General features: G+C 44.3%; 1 protein-coding gene across 5 annotated transcripts in view; it reads left to right on the plus strand.

The window, feature by feature from the left end:
• BABAM2 (BRISC and BRCA1 A complex member 2) overlaps positions 1-20845 on the plus strand; it is a 401061-nt gene that overhangs the window by 345685 nt on the left and 34531 nt on the right. The window lies entirely within an intron of this gene.

Raw genomic sequence — 20845 nt, forward strand, 5'->3', positions numbered from 1 at the left:
TCCAAAGAATTCCTTCCCCCCTCCACCTCAAACCCCTGCCCCTGTGAAAGGTTAAGAGCAAACCATATTTTCTTTAAAACGTTTGATGAAACCCTCCTTCCCTCCCTAAGTCTATCAGATTTTGATCAAGGGAGGGAGGGAGGGAGGGAGGGAAGGAAGGAAGGAAGGAAGGAAGGAAGGAAGGAAGGAAGGAAGGAAGGAAGGAAGGAAAAGAAAATGGGGCTAATATGACAGTAAGATTTGTCCCTTCACAAGTAAATATTACAATTTAGCTGGGTAACTTGTGGAAGCTTGTCAGGTCGAAGTGACTCACTTGCATAGATGAAGTTATTTTTAGAGATGTAATTTGTACTGTTTAGAAAAGAATAAAGAGATGGTAAAAGGCTAGATCGCTCATTATAGTTTACAGAGCTCATGAACCCAGCATCCATGCAAAAGATGACTCAGCAACGGGTCGGTCGGTACTTTCTCTCAGAATTTTACAGATGTGAGTCACCCACATTAGACTGCAGACACAGCATCGAGGTACCTGTGACTCAGCTCCCATTTAGAAAGAGCACTAGAATTCAGTTCTGATACACGTTTATAGTTAACTACTGAGGAAATTACATACCAGAGCAAAATACGTCTTTGTACCACGCAGCCATCGGATGTTTTTAGCAAGGATTGATGTCTCTTCATCTCTGGCCTTTGAAAGAATGTGTTTGTGGTCCCCGCTGGCTAATATGCCCATTCAGTCTGTTGCTGTCCATTACTGTGTACCTTCTAGATGTTTGGGTCCCTGACTCTGGCACACGACTGTCCTCAGTAGAAATCTCAGCCTCCTCCTTTCTGCAGTATCATGTCTGGCATTCGGGCCCACTTCCTTTAACCAAATTGTGTGTGAGGGGGGGGTGTGGGTGTGTGCGCACGCACGCGCGTGTGTGCACACGTGTGTGTGATATCTTTAGCCTAAGTATTAAAAATCTGGTTTTTATGAACTGGCAGAACTTTCACAGGCTTGTTCCTGTCCACACTGTGCCGACGTCAGGGATTAGAAGAAATAAAATCACATTTTCTTGAAGTACATTCTTAGGGTTTTGTTTTTTTCTTTTAATAGCATACACGCGTGTGTGTACACGTTGATAAAAATTATCTCTGTATGTAGACACATTTGTTGAAGCAAACTCCCGGCTCTCTCTACAGGGCTGCCTCACTGTTCTCGGCGCAGGGCTTTGCTGCCCAGGTGCCCAGCAGGTGCTCCCTCCCACCAGGCGTACCCCCAGTAGCTGGTACACACTGACTGTGCAGCCCAATTGGAGTTAAGCCCTCAGAGCATGACCTGTCCTTTCAAATAGACAGAAAGTCCAGTTTGCAGCGTATAGACATATCAATAGATTATTCATGACCAACAAAGCGTCTTACATTTATTATTTTTACCAAAGAAACATGAACATGGTTACAAAAGCAAATACTCCGGCAAGACCTATAATGAAAAGCAAAAGTACTCTGCCCCACGCCAGCTCAATAACCATCGCTTTTAACTACTACGGTCAACTGGCATTTACCTCGGTATCTGTCTTCATTCCTCGCCTGCTGTATATGTAGCACGATTACTAAGAACATCTGGGCATGCAGAGGTTAAAAACTTTGTTCTGTTGTCAAAGAGAAAAGCCTTGCGTACACTCCAGTCAAGTCAGCAAACATTTGAGTATCTACTATGGACCAACTCCTGTGTTAGGCCCCGTCGTCACATAAACGGGTAGGTGCACTGAAGAGTTTGCAGTCAGGTCAGGGAGGCAGGCATGCAAATACGTGACTCCAGTGACTGTATGGAAACAGTGTAATACAGATGTATGATGCCCTTCCGTAGGGCTTTACAGAAATGTCCTGGAGCTGGGTCTGTAAGTGCTAGTAGGAATTTGCTAACAAGGAAGAGAGATCTCAGACAGGACAGTGTGCTCATGCGCTGATGGGGCACTCAGAAGACAGGGGATAATCATAAAGTCGCATTTGTAGGGAGCCTGAGTCAAGGGAGTAGTAGGAGATGAGGTGGGAAAGAATGTGCCTGGTTATGAAGGGCTTTGTGTGTGAGGAGTTCAAAGTGTCTCCTCTTACTGGATTTTCAATACGTGCCGTTATCTCGGTGATGTTACAGGTCTGATGGCAGAGGGGAGGATGAATCCAAGTGGGAGAAAGCCCGGGGAGAGCAAAACCATTGGGAATGACCAGACAGGCGACTGTGAAGTACTGGAACAGAAGGAGGCAGGAAGGAGAGGAAGGCCAGATCCCGGAACGACTTCAGAGGTGGGATCAGCAGGCCTCGGTGAACACGCAGACTTAGGGAGGGAGGGAGGAGGAATTGGGATTCCTGGCTAGGCTAGCTGAGCAGACATGTGAGGAGAGGAGCAGAATGTAAGGGAAAAGACGGTGAGTTTGAAAATATTGAGTTTGAGGTGTTTATGGGATAAGCAGGTGGACATATTCAATAGGTAGCCAAAAATGTGAGGCTGAAATTGAGAAGAGCCACCCTGGCAGAGCAGGCGTGTGGGCCACTACAGCCTGCGTCTGTAATGAGGGAGGACCCGGTGGAGGCCGACGAGCAGCAGGGAGGGAGGGTGAGGACTGGGTGAGAGGGCCACAGGGAAGGAAGCCGGGGTGGCAGGTGAGCCAAGGATGAGAAGCATTTGCTTTGGTGATTAAGGTCCCGGTGCACCGTGTTCGAGTGGGAAGGAAGCATCCCCACATTAGTGTAGGCGGAGGCCGGGTGTCAGTGGGTTAGGGGATTCATCGACAATGAAGAAGTTGAACCAGTCCTCTTACAGGGTTTGGAAAAATAGAGAAGAGCAAATGGGAAGTAGGTGGCCTGGGTGGTGGTCAAGGGGGTGCTTTGCGAGATAAGGGATTCTTCAGCATGATGAGATGGAACCAGTGGAAGAGGTTGAAATTTAGAGAGAAGAGAGAATTGGCAGAGTGAAACCCCAGATGCAGCTTAAGGGTATGGAGCGTGGGACACAGTCAAGGAATAAGCTTTGCGCAAGAAGGAACTCGCCTTCTCTGAGACGGGAGGAAAGGGCTGCAGACAGATATTGCCAAATAAGAGGTGTGGGAAGGGAGGAAGGGCCAGAAATGGAGATATTTACCCCTGAGTGTCCATTGTCTCTAAGTAGTTGGAAGCCAGCTTGTCTCCCGAGTGAAGGTGTCAGGGATTAGAGTTTTTGAAGAGGTGGGAAGTTGTCGCTTAGCCATCAGAGCCAGCGAAGGCAAACCTAGAGGTGTTTCACTGATCTCTCTATAACTAGTGCCTGACAATACCTGGCCTCTAATCAGCACACAGCTGTCTCTGAATCAATACGTTTTTAAATTGGGTCAGAGACGAGGGTTTCAGAAGTTACAATTTTGTGACTAGAGCACAAATAGATGATGAGAAGCTTCAGGGTGTGGCCCCAGGGAAGTGGGTGCTGGGTGGGTTGCCCCTCCTTGTACATGATGAAGTTACACTGCGTGATTACGGAGGTCAGAATGGAGAGGAGTCCTGGAGCAGGAGTAGATGTTCTCAAGAGCATTTATATGTAACCAGGAGCCTGAGTAGGTGATAGCAAAGGGGATCGACATAGGCCATGCAGCCAAATGGTAGGAGCTTCGAATGGGGATGCTTTTCTCAGATGTGAGGCTTGAGGGTATAGGCAGGTCTGGGAAAACAAGTGGCTTCTACTCAGGCGGTGGCCATGAGAGAAAGCCAGGTTTCACTTGAGATAGGAGGTGGCAGTAACGTTCTGAGAGGAAGTGAGAAGGTGACTCCTGCAGCAGAAGCAGAAGGTGTGGTACACACTGTTTGTCCTAAGAGGTGACAGAGGGCATTAGGCAGAGTCATGAGGACAGGTGTTTTTTTAACAGAAGATGAGCCTTACTGAAAGGGACTGGTCAGCTAGAGAGGAGAAAAGAGGTATCTAAGGTCTGCACAGGGCCAGCTCCAGCTGCACGGAAAGGTGTGGTAGACAACTCGTCACCGTTCGGACAGCCCCTCAGGGAGCCACGGTTAGCCTGGTGGCCAGCTTGCCCCGTGGGCGGGTAGCACACGTGTGCCACGAGACCTCCAGAGGCTCAAAGTGTGGGCTGTGGACTGTCTCTTTTGACCTGACTGCAAAGAGACACAGAGAAATTGAGAGGAAACGTTTACAAACTTGTACAGCAGCTTGACATTGCTGTGACATCCCAACACATCATTGTTTTTTCAGTTACTCAGTTTTATTTTATCAGCGACGTACTGGAAATGAAAACAAAATAAAACGGGTCATTCATCTCAGCAAATTTGCGCAGCACAGGAATCCTCTATAGTGTTCCTACCTCAGCCTGAGCCCTGATGGAGAAACACCCGCTCTTCAGATTAGGCCCCGTGGCCTGTCACCCTGCTCTGGTCCCGCAGGTCCTGACCAGCACGGCCTGTTTAACCACGGTATTTCTTGGCCATAGAGTCCAACCCCTCATGAGCAAAGTATAGAGACGAGTAATACACTGAGCTGGGGCCACTCACTCTCCCGCCCAAGTGGCCCCTCAGAGCCACTGTGGGGTTTGCACCTTGCTTTCTCTGCCACGGCCAGGTGAACGGGCAGCTTGGGAGGCAAAGTCAAGTTGTCCTTGGACCTAAGGTTTAGTCCACCAGAATCCTCCGGACAATTCAGCAGGGATGCATGTCAGCAAAGCAAAGCCATCGATCTCATGATCTACTTTTTCTTATCTGCTAAAGTAAGATGGCACGTTTTGAGACAAAAAGAAAACAAAGCCTGAGTAGCAGATAGTCAGTCTAGAGTCTCTTCATCTGAACCCCAGACCATGTAAGGCAACCTCCTCCTTCAGACTTCTCACTTTGTATCGTGATACTTGGTTTACTGACCTTTCCCACTGATGCACTTTCTAGGGCAGAGGGAAGGGCCTCGAAATCCCCTTCCCTTAGCACAGGAATTAGTCAGGGCACCTCAGAGGCTTGATAAGTCAGTGTTCAAACTCACATACTCTTTCCTTATCTGACTAATAATAATGCATTTGGTCCTGTTCTCTTACCAAATCATAACTGATTTAAAAAAAAAAATTTAAATGTTTTATTTATCTGAGAAAGAGAAAGAGAGCAGGGGAGGGTCAGAGAAAGAGGGAGACACAGAATCTGAAACAGGTTCCAGGCTCTGAGCTGGCTGTCAGTACAGAGCCCGACGCGGGGCTGAAACCCACGAACCATGAGATGATGACCTGAGCCGAAGTCAGACGCTCAACCGACTCAGCCACCCAGGCGCCCCAATTTTTTAAATCATAAAAACACCATAGGCAGTACTCTGCTAAAAGATGCCTTAACTCTCCCTGGCCAGGACCAGTCCTAGAGTCAGGAATGCTCATGGTCACTGTCTCTGAGATTCAGACAAGCAGCTCTCTCCTCTTTTTGTACAAGTCTTGAATCGCCCTGCTGCTTAAACCAAATACACACATATACACAAAGGTGTAAACTTAGCAGTGTGTGTGTGCGTGTGTGCACACACGCACATGAGATATGACAACCACTTGTCACAGCATTCCTCTAGACCTGGGATTCCCACACCTCTCCTCCGAGGCCATATTGGTGCCTGCTCCTTCGCAGACTTCCATTTCATTTTTCCAGAGCTAAGGTTGGTTGAGTGATAACTTAGTAAGTTGAACATTTAAAGAACCAAACCTGTTTTTCCATGGAGCCAATTAATGATATACCTCAAGTGAACCATTTGGCTTATAGGAACAGAGCATTTTCCATGACACAGAGTATTGGTAAGGGGTCATGAATAAGAGGGGAGCAGCTAAGAATAGCTATTTTATTGTAAGCACAGCAGGCAGGCTAAATTAGAAGGGGTTAAATACTGAGCCCAAGTCAGGCTCTGCTGAGGTGTGACCAGATTTAAGGTACTTTATTCTAAAGCTCTTTGGAACTTCCCTCTCTTTTTTATTCCTATCTGATTCTTTTCATCTGTCCTTAAATGCTCTGTGTATATGAACTTCACCTTTTATGTTCAAGTCTCAGTGTTTTAACCAGAAGCTGCTGGCTGGACCACCCCTTCTTTAACAGGAAAAGCTAGATAGGCCTCATCTGAGCTGCCCCCGGTAGCATTCAAAAATTCTGTTTTTTGGTACAGCCCCTCTGGAAAACAGTGTGGAGATTCCTAAGGAAACTAACAATAGAACTCCCCGATGGCCCAGCAATAGCACTGCTAGGAATTTACCCAAAGGATACAGAAATGCTGATGCATAGGAGCACATGTACCCCAATGTTCATAGCAGCACTCTCAACAATAGCAAAAACATGGAAAGAGACTAAGTGTCCATCAACGGACGAATGGATCAAGAAGATGTGGTTTATCTATACCATGGAATACTAAATGGCAATGAGAAACAATGAAATCTGGCCATGTGTAGCAACATGGATAGACCTTGAGGGTGTTATGCTGAGCGAAATAAGTCAGGCAGAGAAGGACAAATACCATATGTTTGCACGTATAGGAGGATTAGGAAGAACTTGACGGAGTAACAAGGGGGAGAAGAAGGGGGAAATGGTGGGGGAAATGGAGAGAAGCAAACTTCAAGAGAGACTCTTGAATGCTGACAAAAACTGAGGACTGATGGAATTGGGGGGGAGGGGGGATGGGCATGGAGGAGGGCACTTGTGGGGATGAGCACTGAGTGTTATGTGGAAACTAATTTGACAATAAACTATTAGGGAAAAAAAAGAAAAAAAAGAAAATGAAAAAAAAAAGAAAAAAAAGAAAAAAGAAAAAGAAAAAAAAAATTCTGTTTTTATCCAAGAGACCTTGGTTTGTCCCCATGGGCTAGAACAAGGGGTGGAATTAGGGTAATTAAGCTGGCGTCGCAGCATAGGACAGGCAGAAAAGCAGTTCCTGAGGCAGAGAAAGCATACTGAGTTACTTTAGGTGTGAATGATTAGTATTTGCAGCAGACCTAAAATGGTGGGCGTGGCAGGCTCAATACAAAGTGTATTCAGCTGTGTAAAGTAGGGTGCTGTTTTTTAATATACATATATCCCCACTTGTGTTTATCCACGGTGGGAGTAGACATGGCCCCCAGCCCTCCCCCCCCCCCCGCCCCTCTGATAGCACAGCGCCTTGTGCACAGTCCTCTACATGATACGCTGTCCACAGCGAGGCTCTCCAGACATGGGAACAGAATAAAGAGTCTCGGGTGATGGGATATTGGCAGAATATTAGACCCAACCTGGATGTGAGTGAATGGGGAGTAGGCAGGGGCTTTCTTTTCAGACGTGTGGTATGATTCTTCCCCCGTGGATAGCAGAACATCCTGATGGCTTCAGGACCACTGGGTTCAAAATCTGAAGGCCCATATTTGAGGTCCAGCTCTGTCCTATAACTGTAATTCTAAACTTCCCAGACAGCTCTCTGTTTCTGCGTGGCCACGTTCTGACCTATAAAAGGAGTTATATGCCCAGCTTGAAAAGTACACGTGAGACGGTGTATGTGAAAACATATTTAAGCCATAAAACTTCTGTTACGACATTCAGCAGGCGTCAGGAATTATCAGACTGAAATGCAGTGAGCTGTCAGGGAAGGATATGGAGACTTTGAAGTCATCAGAGGGTATGGATGGATGAGACTTTTCTGGAACTTTCTAAAGGCGGAAAACTGAGGGCCACGCCTTCAGGGTTAACAAGCCCCTCAGTTGAACTTTGGGAATGAGGGGCTATTAAGCAGATAGAGAAAAGGCAGTAAACATTTTAAAAGGAAAGGAAGTAGCAGATCAATACAGTGTTATGGAAACCGTGGGAGAAGAACAGAAATAAGTAACAATGTCAAGTGCCATTAAAACCCCATAGATATGAACATAAAATACTTTCCCAATCAAAAGGAAGAAAACAAGGAAATTGAAACATCAAAAATAAAAATCCGTGAAAGTCTGAGATCATTGTACCCTTGAGCATAACTTTTAAGATCTGAAAGACACACGCCTCCTCTTCCTCCTCCAGGTCTGGAGTAACTGTGCATGCTGCCAGGCTCTCTTCTCCCTTTCTTGCACACTTTCTTGATCACTGGCCGGAGAGCTTGTTTGCGCATAGCAGCCCCTGGCTGAGGTGGCAGATGAGCCATAATGCCCCCGAGGAGAAACTCCTTCCAGAATTTCAGAAACAAGCAGTAAATATAATTTGTAGCCCTTGCAGTGGAAGGAACATGGACTCCAGACCCGGACGGGCTGGGAGCAGCCCGTCTTCTTCATGGCTGCAAATAAGTTCTCGGGCTTGCCCAGGGACAGGCCTGCTCCGTAGGGACTAGGGGCAAGAGAGAATCATGTGGCACAAAGTACCCAGCACATTGTAGACATTCAATAAATGTTGATTTCCTTCCTGTTTCTTAGCATAAATGTAGATTTAGGGGCACCTAGGGTGGCTCAGTCGGTTAAGCATCCAACTTCGGTTCAAGTTATGATCTCACTGTTTGTGGGTTCGAGCTCCACGTCGGGTTCTGTGCTGACAGATCAGAGCCTGGAGCCTGCTTCGAGTTCTATGTCTCCCTCTGTCTCTGCCCCTCTCCCACTCTCACTCTCTCTCTCTCTCTCAAAAATAAACATTAAAAAATTTTAATATATATATATTTATTAGAATGAGACACAAAACAAAAAACCACCACAAAAACAAAAAACTGCCTACGCCTAACTGTTGTCTGTAGCAAGAGATTTTTCCAAGCTGGGGTAATGAAGAACCCAGTCTTAACTACTGTAAAAGCCCCTGTGGTAGCTGTAGTCACTTGACTCCTGCCGGGAGATTTGCCAGGCTAGGAGTGGCACACATGGTACAGCGTGACTCACTGGATGTGGGGTCCAATGTGGGGTCCATCCTCAGTGCGCTGCTCCAGCAGTTCACCCCTCTGCACCACAGGCTGCTCACTTACCACCTGTGTAGATGATTTCCAAGACCCTTGTCTGTACTGTTGTTTAATGACTGTGTCCTCTATTTGACAAGACACGGAGGTTTCAGAGTAAATATATCACCTCTCTTCAGCTCAGCTCTACCCTGTGAGCACACCTGTCAAAACATAGCTGAGAGGAAGGGAGTTGGCTAAAGAGGGGTCACAAAGTCTGTGTATTTTACTCACAAAGAGCCTGGCTCTTATCCCTTTTAATGAGCTGGCGTGGTCATTCCCAAGTCCCTAGCAGCCTACTGCCCGTAGATGGTCAGTAGCATATACATGTACCAATCAGATAGCCCGAGCTGGGAGGTAGGGGTGGCGGGAACCAAGAAATGCAGACAGCAGATACCAGACGATTAGAGCAGGGGCTGGCGTGCCCGCGCCTGATGCCATGGCGGTATATACGGTCCACTCTAAGAGTTAGTATTTGTAATTTTCACTTTGAGTCATTTAGAAAGAGATATGAGAGAAATAAATGTGAAGTCTACTTTAGAAAGATTTCTGTCAAATCGGTAAAAAAGAAGAGTTTTGGAGCCTCCAAGAATAAACCCTCAGTTTGAGTGTGAATATGCTTGTCTCAGGTAACACCGCTCCAGTACCTTTACTTGAAAATTACCGAATTCCTTTCAATTTGACCGTACAGGCCAAGCAACTCACTTGAGGTCTTTCCTCCAGATGATCACCTCTGTTCACACAGTCACTCTCTTTGAGTTCATTAGACAGGAGAATATGACCATTTAAAAACATCATTTTAGTTGGTGGTGCTCATACCTTCTTCTCAGATGAAGTTCCTAATGAGAGCTGCTGTCAAGGAAGAACTTGTTTCCGTTCCCCAACTCTCTCCCCCACCAATTCTCACAGAAGAAATAACGACCTAGGCGCAGTCCCCAAAACGGTAACCACTGAACAAAGACATGGAAATTCACAGACCAAATAGTAATCTCTAAATTTATGAAGACTGATTGTATTTCTGGTCTCTCTCTCTCTCTCTCTTTTCTCCAAAGAGCAAAACCACTCATGAATAAATAGTTTAGCAAAAATAAGAAAAAAAGAAAGAAAAAAAAGCCTTTAACTTACAGGAAGCACCTATGAGAATAAAGAGTATCACAGTATCCAAACACAAAAGAAAACCGTCTGGCCAAGTTTTCTCCAGGCTTCTTCCCTCTTCAGCTGTTCTCTGGTCCGCGGTCAACTTTTGCTACAAAACCCCATTTGACCTTAGAGTCTCCAGATTTATTTTTTTTTTTTATGTGAAAGGAAGGAGATTGTGGAATTCAAAGTGAAGAGTTCCTAAGGACTCCCAAATTTGCCTCAAATAGAAATAGGGGCAGAACTAAGTTGGAAGCTTACCTGAAAGAACTTGGCTGCTTTTAATCTGTGGGTCATATTTTCTCAGCTGAAAGTCCAGTTGGAAAAAGAAATTATATAGACTCAGGCTTGTTTGTGTTTTTTTAATTGCTTCTGAGGAAAAAGTGAGTAATCATAGGTCTCATTTATGGATGTCTTCTATGTGGCAAGCATTCTGTATATATTCATTATATCATGTAAACCACTCAAAAGCCTTGCAAGGTAGGTATTATCCCATTTTAAAGATTAGGAAACCTAGGCTCAGGGGGTTCAGAAAATTGCCTGAGGTCACCCATGTGGTAACTGGGAAAGTAGAAATCAAGCCCAGATCTGTCACATTCCAAAGATCACATACTCTCCAGTGCCTCATCCTGTTCTTGGTTCCTTTTAGGCTCCGGCCTGTAGTGTTTATCAGACACGACCTAGGTGCCAGCTACTGTACTGCATGCTTCATTTCCAACCCAGAGGTTAGAGTTTTTCTTGTTTGGTGGGTAAGGAGAGAGGCTCAGAGGGACCAGTTAATATGCCAAAATTGTACAGCTACTAAGTGGAGCCTAGTTTGCCGTGTACAGAGCAGGTGCCTTCTTCACCTGAACGTTCAACTTCACCTAGACAAACTATTTCCTGTTCATCTCACCAGACAGAGCTGACCCTAAAACAACCAAAGAATCCAGTGGCTTGCGTTCAGACATTTCCATGAAAAATACCCCATAGCACCAAATCTAGTGGGTCAGACGTTTTCCCGTAATGCTAACATCCTAGCACAATATAAATCTGTAGTGGAGAATGCTTGGAAAGTGCAATACACAAATGGAAAGAGGCTAGTGGAGGTTTCTGTAGAGCAGAATGACATGGCGGCCTGAGCTACCCCCTCTTACGAGGAAGCACAGTCACTCTTGAAGCGCGTGGTTTCCAAGCACTGTCAGATATTTGACTTAAACTATTCCCATCCCATTCTTAAATCCAGTCCCAAATCTCAGGCCCTCCTGTATGGATTGTCCATATAGGAGGTCAGGATTGTTTGAGAGAAAATGGAGGACTCCCATAAATGGCCAACAGCCCATCGCCCTCAGGCTTTTCCTTCAGAGCCTCCTGTGACTATAAGGGATACACAAGTAAGTCTCAAGAGAGGTTTTATAGAGAGGAATCTATCCCCATGCTGAGGAGTGCATGAACACTCTCTTCTAGTAATAAAAAAAAATTATTATTGATTTGTGTATTATACTCTCCATTCTGGAGGATTCATACTATGCTGGGGGTATTTATTATTTTTTTTAAATATTTATTTTTGAGAGAGAGACAGAGTGTGAGCAGGGGAGGGCAGAGAAAGAAGGAGACACAGAATTCGAAGCAGGCTCCAGGCTCTGAGCTGTCAGCATGGAGCCTGACATGGGGCTTGAACTCATGAACCATCAAATCATGACCCAAGCCAAAGTCGAATGCCTAACCAACTGAGCCACCCAGGTGCCCCTATGCTGGGGGTATTTAAGTTATAGGAAAACTTCTGACCCACTGGAATGGATGGCATGGGATATTTCCCCTAGGAATGTTCAAGGCTAACACTGATCATAGAAAAGTGTCCACACTTCTTTGCTTTGTATTCACAACTCTCCACAGTTTGCTGTCTTGATCCACAGCCCCTCTGCACCAGCGTGCTATTCTCCAGACCTGTCTTCCTTTACCCTGAGCACCCCTCATTCCCTCACTCTTCTGTGTTCTGACTGCTCAACACTGTTCCCTCTGCCTGGAATCCCCTCACTTCCCCCTCCCAGTCAGAATCCCCATGCCTGTCAGAATCCCACTTGTCTTTTGAGGCCCTCCCCATCTAATAAGCCTTCTGGAATAGAGATCCTCTTTCCACCACATACCCCATGGTGAATAGCCCCCATCACCATCTCCCTTCCCAAGAACAGTGAGAGTCAAGCCCATGCTGCCGCTGTCCAAGGAGGACCCAGCTTTGGTCACCATGGCCTCCCAGAGGCAGCGCACAGCAGATGCTCCAGAAATGCCGGTCACATTTTATTTGTTGCTGTTTTCTCTAGAGTATAAAGCTCATTGAACTAGATCCTTTAATAAAACGAGATTAGGGGCGCGTGGGTGACTCAGTCATTTGAGCATCTGACGCTTGATTTTGGTTCAGGTCATGATCTCACGGTTCCTGGGTTTGAGCCCTGGGTTGGGCTCCGTGCTCACAGCGCCTAGCCTGCTTGGGATTCTCCCTCTCTCTCTGCCCTTCCCCCGTACTGTCTCTCGCTTTCTCTCTCTCAAAATAAACTTTAAAAAAATAATAAAATAACATGAGATTAGCTTCAGACTTTTACCCCCAGAAGACTGTGTGAGTCATCCGCTGTGGTGCAGTCACAGTACTTGAAGATTCGTACCTGGCATCACGTTCCGATTTTTCCAGACTGGAATTCAAACTGACCAGTGTTATCCCTCTACTTTAACTATTTTAAACGTATCCTTTTTCTTCTAATCATCTACATTTGGTACATTGTCCATGAGTTTTTAAAATTAAAATCTTACAGGGGTGCCTGGGTGGCTCAGTCAGTTAAGCGTCCAACTTCAGCTCAGTCATGCTCACGGTTTATGAATTCAAGCCCCGCATCAGGATTTTGTGTCTCCCTCTCTCTCTGACCCTCCCTCTCTTGCACACGCACTCACTCTCTCTCTCTCTCTCTCTCTCTCTCAAAAATAAACATTAAAAAGTTTAAAAATTTCTTTAAAATTAATTTTAAAATTAAAATTCTTTAAAATTAAAATATCTTCAAAGACGTTGCTTAGGTTTTAAGTGCCAGCACCTTTGTATTTGAATACATTTTAACTTATTTAAGGATTCTTTTCATCATATTCTTCCCTAAGTTAGCCAGGTTTCATTTTTAATCCTCCCAGGCCAGGAATTTATTTATTGTGACTAAGTTCTTTTAAAAATAGAAGTTAAAATAGGGACGCCTGGGTGGCTCAGTTGCAGTTCTTGAGTTTAAGCCCCACATCAGGCTCCCTGCTATCAGCGCAGAGCCTGCTTCACATACTCTGTGCCGCACCCTCCCCCCGGCCCCTCCCCTCTTCTCTCTCTCTCTCTCTCAAAATTAAATAAACATTTTAAAAAATTGAAAAAAAAGTTAAAGCAGTATTAAATGCTGCTTTTGGTGTTCCTTGCTGCTTGATTTCTTTCTGCATCTCATAAAAACATGTTCCCTTTTTATACATCTAGTGCAATCAACATTTCCTCACTTTTATGATCTATGCCAGTCACTGGTTATATATCAACTAACTATTGTGTCCAGCCCAGTGTTACACATGTGGAGGATATTAAATAACAAGTACACTGAATTATTAACAATCCAGCTACAACTGGATTACATGGCCATGGAGGATGGAGAAATCACTGAGGGATGGAGTAGGCAAGAAGGGCTTCCTGCAAGAAGGTGGGACTTGGACAATGTCACAGAAGCAAGAGCTACTTGAGGGATCAAACAAGGAGCCAGTCCTGAGGAAATGCTTTTGTTTTTTTAATGTTCATTTCTGAGAGAGAGAGAAAGAGAGACAGAGAGAGACAAACAGAGACAGAGTGCAAGCAGGGAGGGGCAGAGAGAGAGGGAGATGCAGACTCCGAAGCAGGCTCCAGGCTCTGAGCTTGGTCAGCACAGAGCCAGACGCAGGGCTCAAACTTACAAACCGCGAGATCATGACCTGAGCCGAAGTCAGATGCTGAAGCCACCCAGGCGCCCCCAAGGAAATACTTTTTTGAATTGAATATAAATGCTAGAGCATATTCCATTGAAGAACATACAATAATGTGTCGATCTAATCTTATGTTGGTGGACACTTCAGATGTTTCCAGTTTTTGTTATCACAAAGAATACTATTGCAGACTTTCACCTAATGTGCCTTCTTATGCACATGTGATAGTAGTATTTGAGGAGTGGAATTGCTGAGTTTTGAGGTATGTACATCTTCACTTTGATTGTACAAGAAATTATAGAAATTTACATGCTCATCAGTGAATGAGAATTCCCCCCACCCTGACAACACTTGAGCATTGCTGGGTTTTAAAATTTTCATCCATCTAATGGGTATGAAATGGGATCTCCTTGAGGTTTTATTTTGCAGCTCCCTCACATGCCCCCTTCCTTTAGTTCAACAAGCATCTACTAAGAGTCTCTCCTGTGTCACAAACTATTCCAAATACTAGGAATGCTGAGCTAACTAATCCCTGGCCCGCATCAGGGATCAGGAGCTCACAGTCTGAGCGATTCCGTCCTGGGGGGACCTATCAGAATCATGTAAGGTGCATTTTCGAAAATGAGAGGTCTGAGGTAGGGCTCACGTAGCTGCACACTGTTGATTCCATGGCGACGCCGATGCTGACTTCCAGTTCCGATCTGATCTCATGGGAGGAGAAGCCTACTCTCTTACGTCTGGGCTCGTCTGTGTGGGCAGGTGAGAGAGCCCGGCTCTTCAACGGCCAGTGCTATGACATCCCTTTCATCTTGAGGTTCTTCTTACAGTTTTATGTGACTGTCTCACTGGGTGTTGGAATGATTCATCTGTATCTATATCTGTATCTGTATCTATAAAGTACCTCAAAAGCAAATGCTAAACAAAATATAAGCGGAGACCAGGTTTCCTGTAACTCCAGCTATCCGGGACCGCTGTAAACCTGGAGGGAAACAGACACACAGAAATAAAAGGAGGAGGAGTTGCTCACGGAGCAGTGCTGGAGGAAGGCACCCTGGGGCTCCACACCACATCGCCTCCCGTTAGTGCAGCCCCTGCCCCGAGTTCTGGTCTCAAGACGGATAGTCAGCTGGACCCGACTTTTCAGAGGCTGACACACATGTGGAATGAAGTAGACAAAAAGAAGAGAGAAGAAAGAGAGAGGGCATTAAGAGTTGGCCTTGATGAGAAGTGGCAAAGGAGGAAAAAGGAAACAAAGTAGAGAAAGTTTGTCATCAAGAGGCAAACAGCATGTCATAGCCCAGTAGTCCTGGGGCCCTCAGTGTGCTGCTTTAAGAGCACATCACCTCTTACCAGTGGACAGTTTAGGAGGCGTGGCCCTTATGTAGGAGGCATTGGGAATGGGCAAGCTAAGTCTTTCTTAACACTGAAGGCCGTCATGTGTAATGGTTTTTTTGTGTTTTCTGTCATCAAGAAAAGGCGAAACAATTTCCAGTATACTATATACTGAGATTTGAAGGCACATAGAAAGTTTAGAAAGTCCCATCAAAATAGTTAAAGCTTAAGCACTGTGAACATTTTTGCTACAGTTAGAAATTTCACATATACGGGACAGTGTATAAAGCAGATTGAAAACAGAACAAAGAGGGAAGGGGAAGGGAATTCATATTTATTTATTACCTGCTCTGTTTTTGTCCAGTCCTGTCAGCAGTGCTGAGCTAAGAAGTATCCTCATTTTGCAGATGAGAACATCAGGATTTATAGAGCTAAAATATTTTGCCTATGGCCTCACCACTAATAAATGGTGGGGCTAGGAATTAAACCCGTTTTTATAGACTTCAACGGCTGTGCTGTTTTCACCATACCACACCATCCCCCACCATCTTAGGATGTTTAGAATTCACAGCAAAATTCAAGCATCTTCAGGCTTTATTTTGGTAATAGTAAAACCCCGCAAGTAATCTGTCTACCTGATCAAATCTCACAAATGAAAATTTGAAGGCCGTTCAACAAAATCTCGTTGATATTTAGCCCCCCCTGTCAGTTAAATGTAAGGCAAGGATGGCAAAAGGAGATACCATTCGATTTTTAATGCCTTGAGTAGGGGGATGCTTCTGAATTGGAAAACTTTTCTTTTATATTTCTCAGAGGCAAGTACTTTGGATATGTGGTGTTTCACTTTCTAGTGGTTGGAATCCATGTGTCTCAGGGTTTTAGTGTGTAGGTAGTAAGATAGTATAAGTAAGGGGTGGTCAGTTAATAAATGGCAGCCTTCCCTATGTGGTTAGTGTGCTTACCGTGGCGGCAGCCTGAGAATGAGATGTGAACAGACTGCTTTTAGGACGAGTTGACCTCAAATGGAGTCATCGCTGGAGGGGGAGTTTACAGCAAGTCAACGTGGGGTTAAAACTCTGCTAATAAAAAACAAACAAACAAAACAAAACAAAACTCTGCTAATAAAGCTTCTAGGAACTGGAGAGTCTGCTGAGGACTGAAAATGGAAACGTGACTGTAACCACCGGGAAGCCAAGGCATGACTATCTCCCCTACTAACCCAAGAACACAGCACTACAGCGTTGGGAAGGTTTGGAGAAATGAAGTAATGGCTGACTTGTGAATAAGGATGAAAATATCTGATGATGTGACTTCCAGAGAAGCAATTATGGTTAACCCCTCATTTGTTTGGCATTTTCAAGGATTGAACTGTCCCACATAACTGAATTTTCCTGACAACTAAAACTTTCCTATTTATGTGCCTTGAATGTTTTCAACCATGCTTGGTTATTCAATTAGCCTGCCTTCTTGAACAGAAGCTGCAAGAAATAACATTTCTTTAGATGCCTTTGAGTGCAAGTCTGAGGAGACCTGATTCAAAGAAGTTTAAGCCGTTAGGACTTGTAACGGTCTCACATAGCAAGGAATCCAGAGCTGGACATTCCAGGGCTGATGAATTCAACAGCTCAGTGTTGCCAGGCTGACTTTCCCCTTATGGTCACAAGGTGAGTGCACAGCTCCAAGCCTCAAGATCTCACATGATAAGATGTAGACACGAATGAAATGGAAGCTTCTCCTTACACGTGTCTTTACTCAGAAAGGAAAATACTTCTCAGAAGACCCCTTGCTGACTTCCCCTCGAGTCTCATTGGCAGGACTGAGTCACATTTCTACGCCTTGGTCTCATGGAAGGCTGAGAGAGCAAATACCCAGCACTTCTGGACTCTGGACTATGAGGAGGGCTCTGCCCGTGGAGAATGGCTGTTGGTAGGGACCCGGGAGTGTCTGCCAGGTTACCAGGATGGGGAGTGAATATCACTTACAGTATGGTAATAGCTTGAGGGATGATTTGGCTTTTTGTTCTACACTGAATGGCCCCGGGCTGGGATTATTTTTGATTTCCTAAGTCCGCTTATGTTTATTATTCTCTCTCCCTCCTTTGTGCCAGACTGCTAGTTATCATTACTTGCTGTTAATATACCTTGTCCTAATCTTGCCGTAATTAGACTTTTTATCTGGAAAGCCATATAGTCAAACTTGTTAGAACTATGCTGGAAATGTTCTGAGTATCTGGCAGCTGTCCTATGGATCATATACATAGTGTGGCATCGCTTTGGCCATTCAGGGTCATTCTTCCATCATTGAGGTCTTTGGAGAAGTGACAGATTTCTAGAGAATCTTAGGAATTTAGATCCAACTCTAGTGAATTCGTCTTATGTGTGAGCATTTGGGGACACTTACCCTTGTTTGCTAGACAAAGTGAAACTGCATCTGTCCCATCTGAACCCCAGCATGGTTTGAAGAGAGGCAGCAAAGTTTGCTGGTGCATATTCAGCTCCCTCTCCAAGCCTCATGGCTGCCGGGTGCTCGGAGAGCACCACTAGCTCTGGGCTGTGCCCAGTGGAGCTCATCATGGCAGCGATGATCCAGCATGAAGCAACTGGTACAGCGCCTCATGGTGCCTTACTGTGCTGTGGCAGGGGGTGCCCTGTGAATGCCTAGGTTGTACCGAATTGGAAGTGTTTAGCAGTGACTTGTTTCAACAAGTTCTTGAAGAAAGTAATGCTCTGGAAGGTGATTATTGAAATGATACTGAACAAGCGAGGGTCATCCCTTCCATGGATAGAGAGGTGACCAAAATCCAGTCTCTGTATACAGGCAGAAAGCAATAGGCAGCAATCATCAAACTAATACTGATGGTGAGTAACTGAACCAAATGGAGTGGTTCTGCCCTGGGACTCAAACTTGAGCCAGTAGGTGCGTTGGGTTCAAAGGAAGCCAGAGGTTAAAATATTCAATTTGGATATAGCTAGTATGAGCCCAAACTGCGTAGCGCCCTGGAAGTACCTTCAGAGCAGGTTAGCTGTTTGAAGGCCTTAAAAAGTCAGTCTTTTACTCTGCGTCAGAAAATCATGAGTGAGGGGTGCCTGCCTGGCTCAGTCAGTAGGGCATGTGACTCTTGATCTCAGGGTTGTGAGTTCAAGCCTCTCGTTGGGTGTGAGGTTTATTTAAACATAAAATCTTTTTTAAAATCATGAGTTAGCCTATACGCAAGTGTTAAGTGACAAAAATATTTGGAGATAAGGAAAACAAACTTTTTAAAAATTCTGACTAATTTCTACCATTCAAAACATTCTTACAAGAAAAATGCAAAGTATTTCTCATAAATATTTTAGTTATTAACTCCTTCCTATGCATAAAACATTTTCAAAGAATCCGTCCTTTTATTGACTCCTGACCGATACAAGCAGGGTACAGTTTAGTCAGATTGAGCAAGATAATTATATTTTGTGAATTTTATTTTCTCACATGTGGATTATCAATTTTATTTCTCAAGTGCTGTGACCATTCCTGCTTCACTGATCATCTAGCTGCTGTGTTTAAATTTTAATATTGGCTTCAACTGTACTTTTTTAGAAAAAAATTCCATAGAGAAATAATCATGCAATCAGTGTTGTTTTTTTCTGGGATCACAGTACATTTTAGCATATAGCTGGCTGGCAATTTTTTTTTTCTTTAATCAGAACAGTTTACTTGCCTGGGGAAATAAATTTACATTCACATTTTGAATTGTTTCTGATCTTAATTGGGCTTTTAGGGGGTCAAAGTGGATGGTTCAGAACTGGGTAGGAAAATCATTTTTCAGCATGTCAGAATACCAGCAACTCATTTTCTACCAAACAAAATAACAGGAACAAAAAATGTAACGTATTCTGAAGCCCAGAAAAGCTGATAGCTTGACAGTCCTAAAGCCTGTGGTATTCTCTGTATTACTTTGATACCAAATCTGACTGTACTTACTTTAAATTGGTAAATTATTGCCATTGAATTCTGTTATTCAAAATTAGTGCATTTTTAAAGGGAAGTTCACCCATGTTAAATGCTTTTCACCGGGGCTATTGATGCTTGCTTTGGGGGTTAATGTGAATCTCATTTTATACTTGGAAACGTGTATGTAATATAAACAATGGAAGCCAAATTAAACTATGTGTAAATAGGCATGCTTTCTAAAATTAGAGGAGATGAAATGAGTAATCAGAAAAGATATAAACTTAATTTTAGAAAGCAATATTTATTCAGAATGACTGAAGATGTTGCTAATCCTGCTTTGTAAAGGGACTCCAGAGGGCTTTCTGAATCGAATGATTTATAATTTGAGTTATAGTTTTTCCTATTTTTCATTGTTTCCTATATGTTACTAAATCTCTGCTTTGGCACAAACAGGCATGTGCTGGCACCACACCGAGGCCCATGGAAAATGTGACTAACGAGTGGACATTCAAAGTCTTGCCACTTTTCTTGGGTTATGGTGATTCATATGCAGAAACCCCCTGCAGCCCTGAGTCAGAGTCAAATATATGAAGTGGTCTAAAACACTGGACAGGTTTTTTTTGTTGTTGTTTCTTGTTTTCTGGATTTTTTAAAAAGTTTGCTACAGACCTGACTTTCCCTTCCTGAAACCATTTTGGATGCTTAGAGGGCCTAGCCCAAGTCAAATGTCACCCTACCCCAGCACGGTTACAGATGTGTAACTACCGAGTGTGTGTTTTCTTTTCACGTTTTTGCCTCACGTCGCCAAAGAGATGAATCGCATACATTCCTCACAGTAGAGACTTTAGAGAATTGTAACCACGACACAATGAATGTGTTGTGAGCAGTTTGCGCCAGTATCATTAAGAGCAGGAGGCAGTGGGGCCCAGCAGAAAGAGCTCAGGATTTACACCAGGGGACCAGATTTGAGCCCTGCCTCCACCCAGTGGGGGCACGAGCAAGTTGTTAAACCTCTTGGAATCTCAAGTTTGTCTGCTAAATGCATGTGGTAAAGATAATGTCTGCTTCATGGAATTATAACTATCAAATTAGATAAAGTATATAAAAGTACCCTGTAAAGCTAGGAAATGCTAAATACATTGTTTCTCAGCATTGTATTTTCATAAGTTAATGTCCCTGTCTGTTCTTTGCCCTAGAAGTGATAACACTCATACAGATACACATTATATGCCTTGAGGAATGTGCGGCTGATACAGTCTGTGGTTATAATGTCACTTTGCCTCAAACTGAAAAGGAGTCCTCTTATTTTTAAAAATGGAGTTAAAGGACCCTAAAATGAACAGACAAAGCGCACAATGCTCGTTAGCAGCAAACACTGGAATCAGGCAACACTCAGTAGACATAAGCAGTGTTCAGATTAGTCCCTGTTGCTTTCCATTAAGGAGCCCCCACTGATGTAGGAACTATATGTGGTAACACATCTGGAAATGTTTCAAACTGCTGAGCAGCAGAATTCACAGCTTGATTGGAAGTAAAGTGGTAACTTTATTTTTTCTGGTAGTCCAGTGGCCATATCCTATAAAATAGAAAGATTATCACCTGCCCCTCCTTCTCCCCACTCCAAA

This window comes from Hyaena hyaena, unplaced genomic scaffold (assembly GCF_003009895.1).
Source record: "Hyaena hyaena isolate Hyena2069 unplaced genomic scaffold, ASM300989v1 scaffold_140, whole genome shotgun sequence".
Taxonomy (NCBI): domain Eukaryota; kingdom Metazoa; phylum Chordata; class Mammalia; order Carnivora; family Hyaenidae; genus Hyaena; species Hyaena hyaena.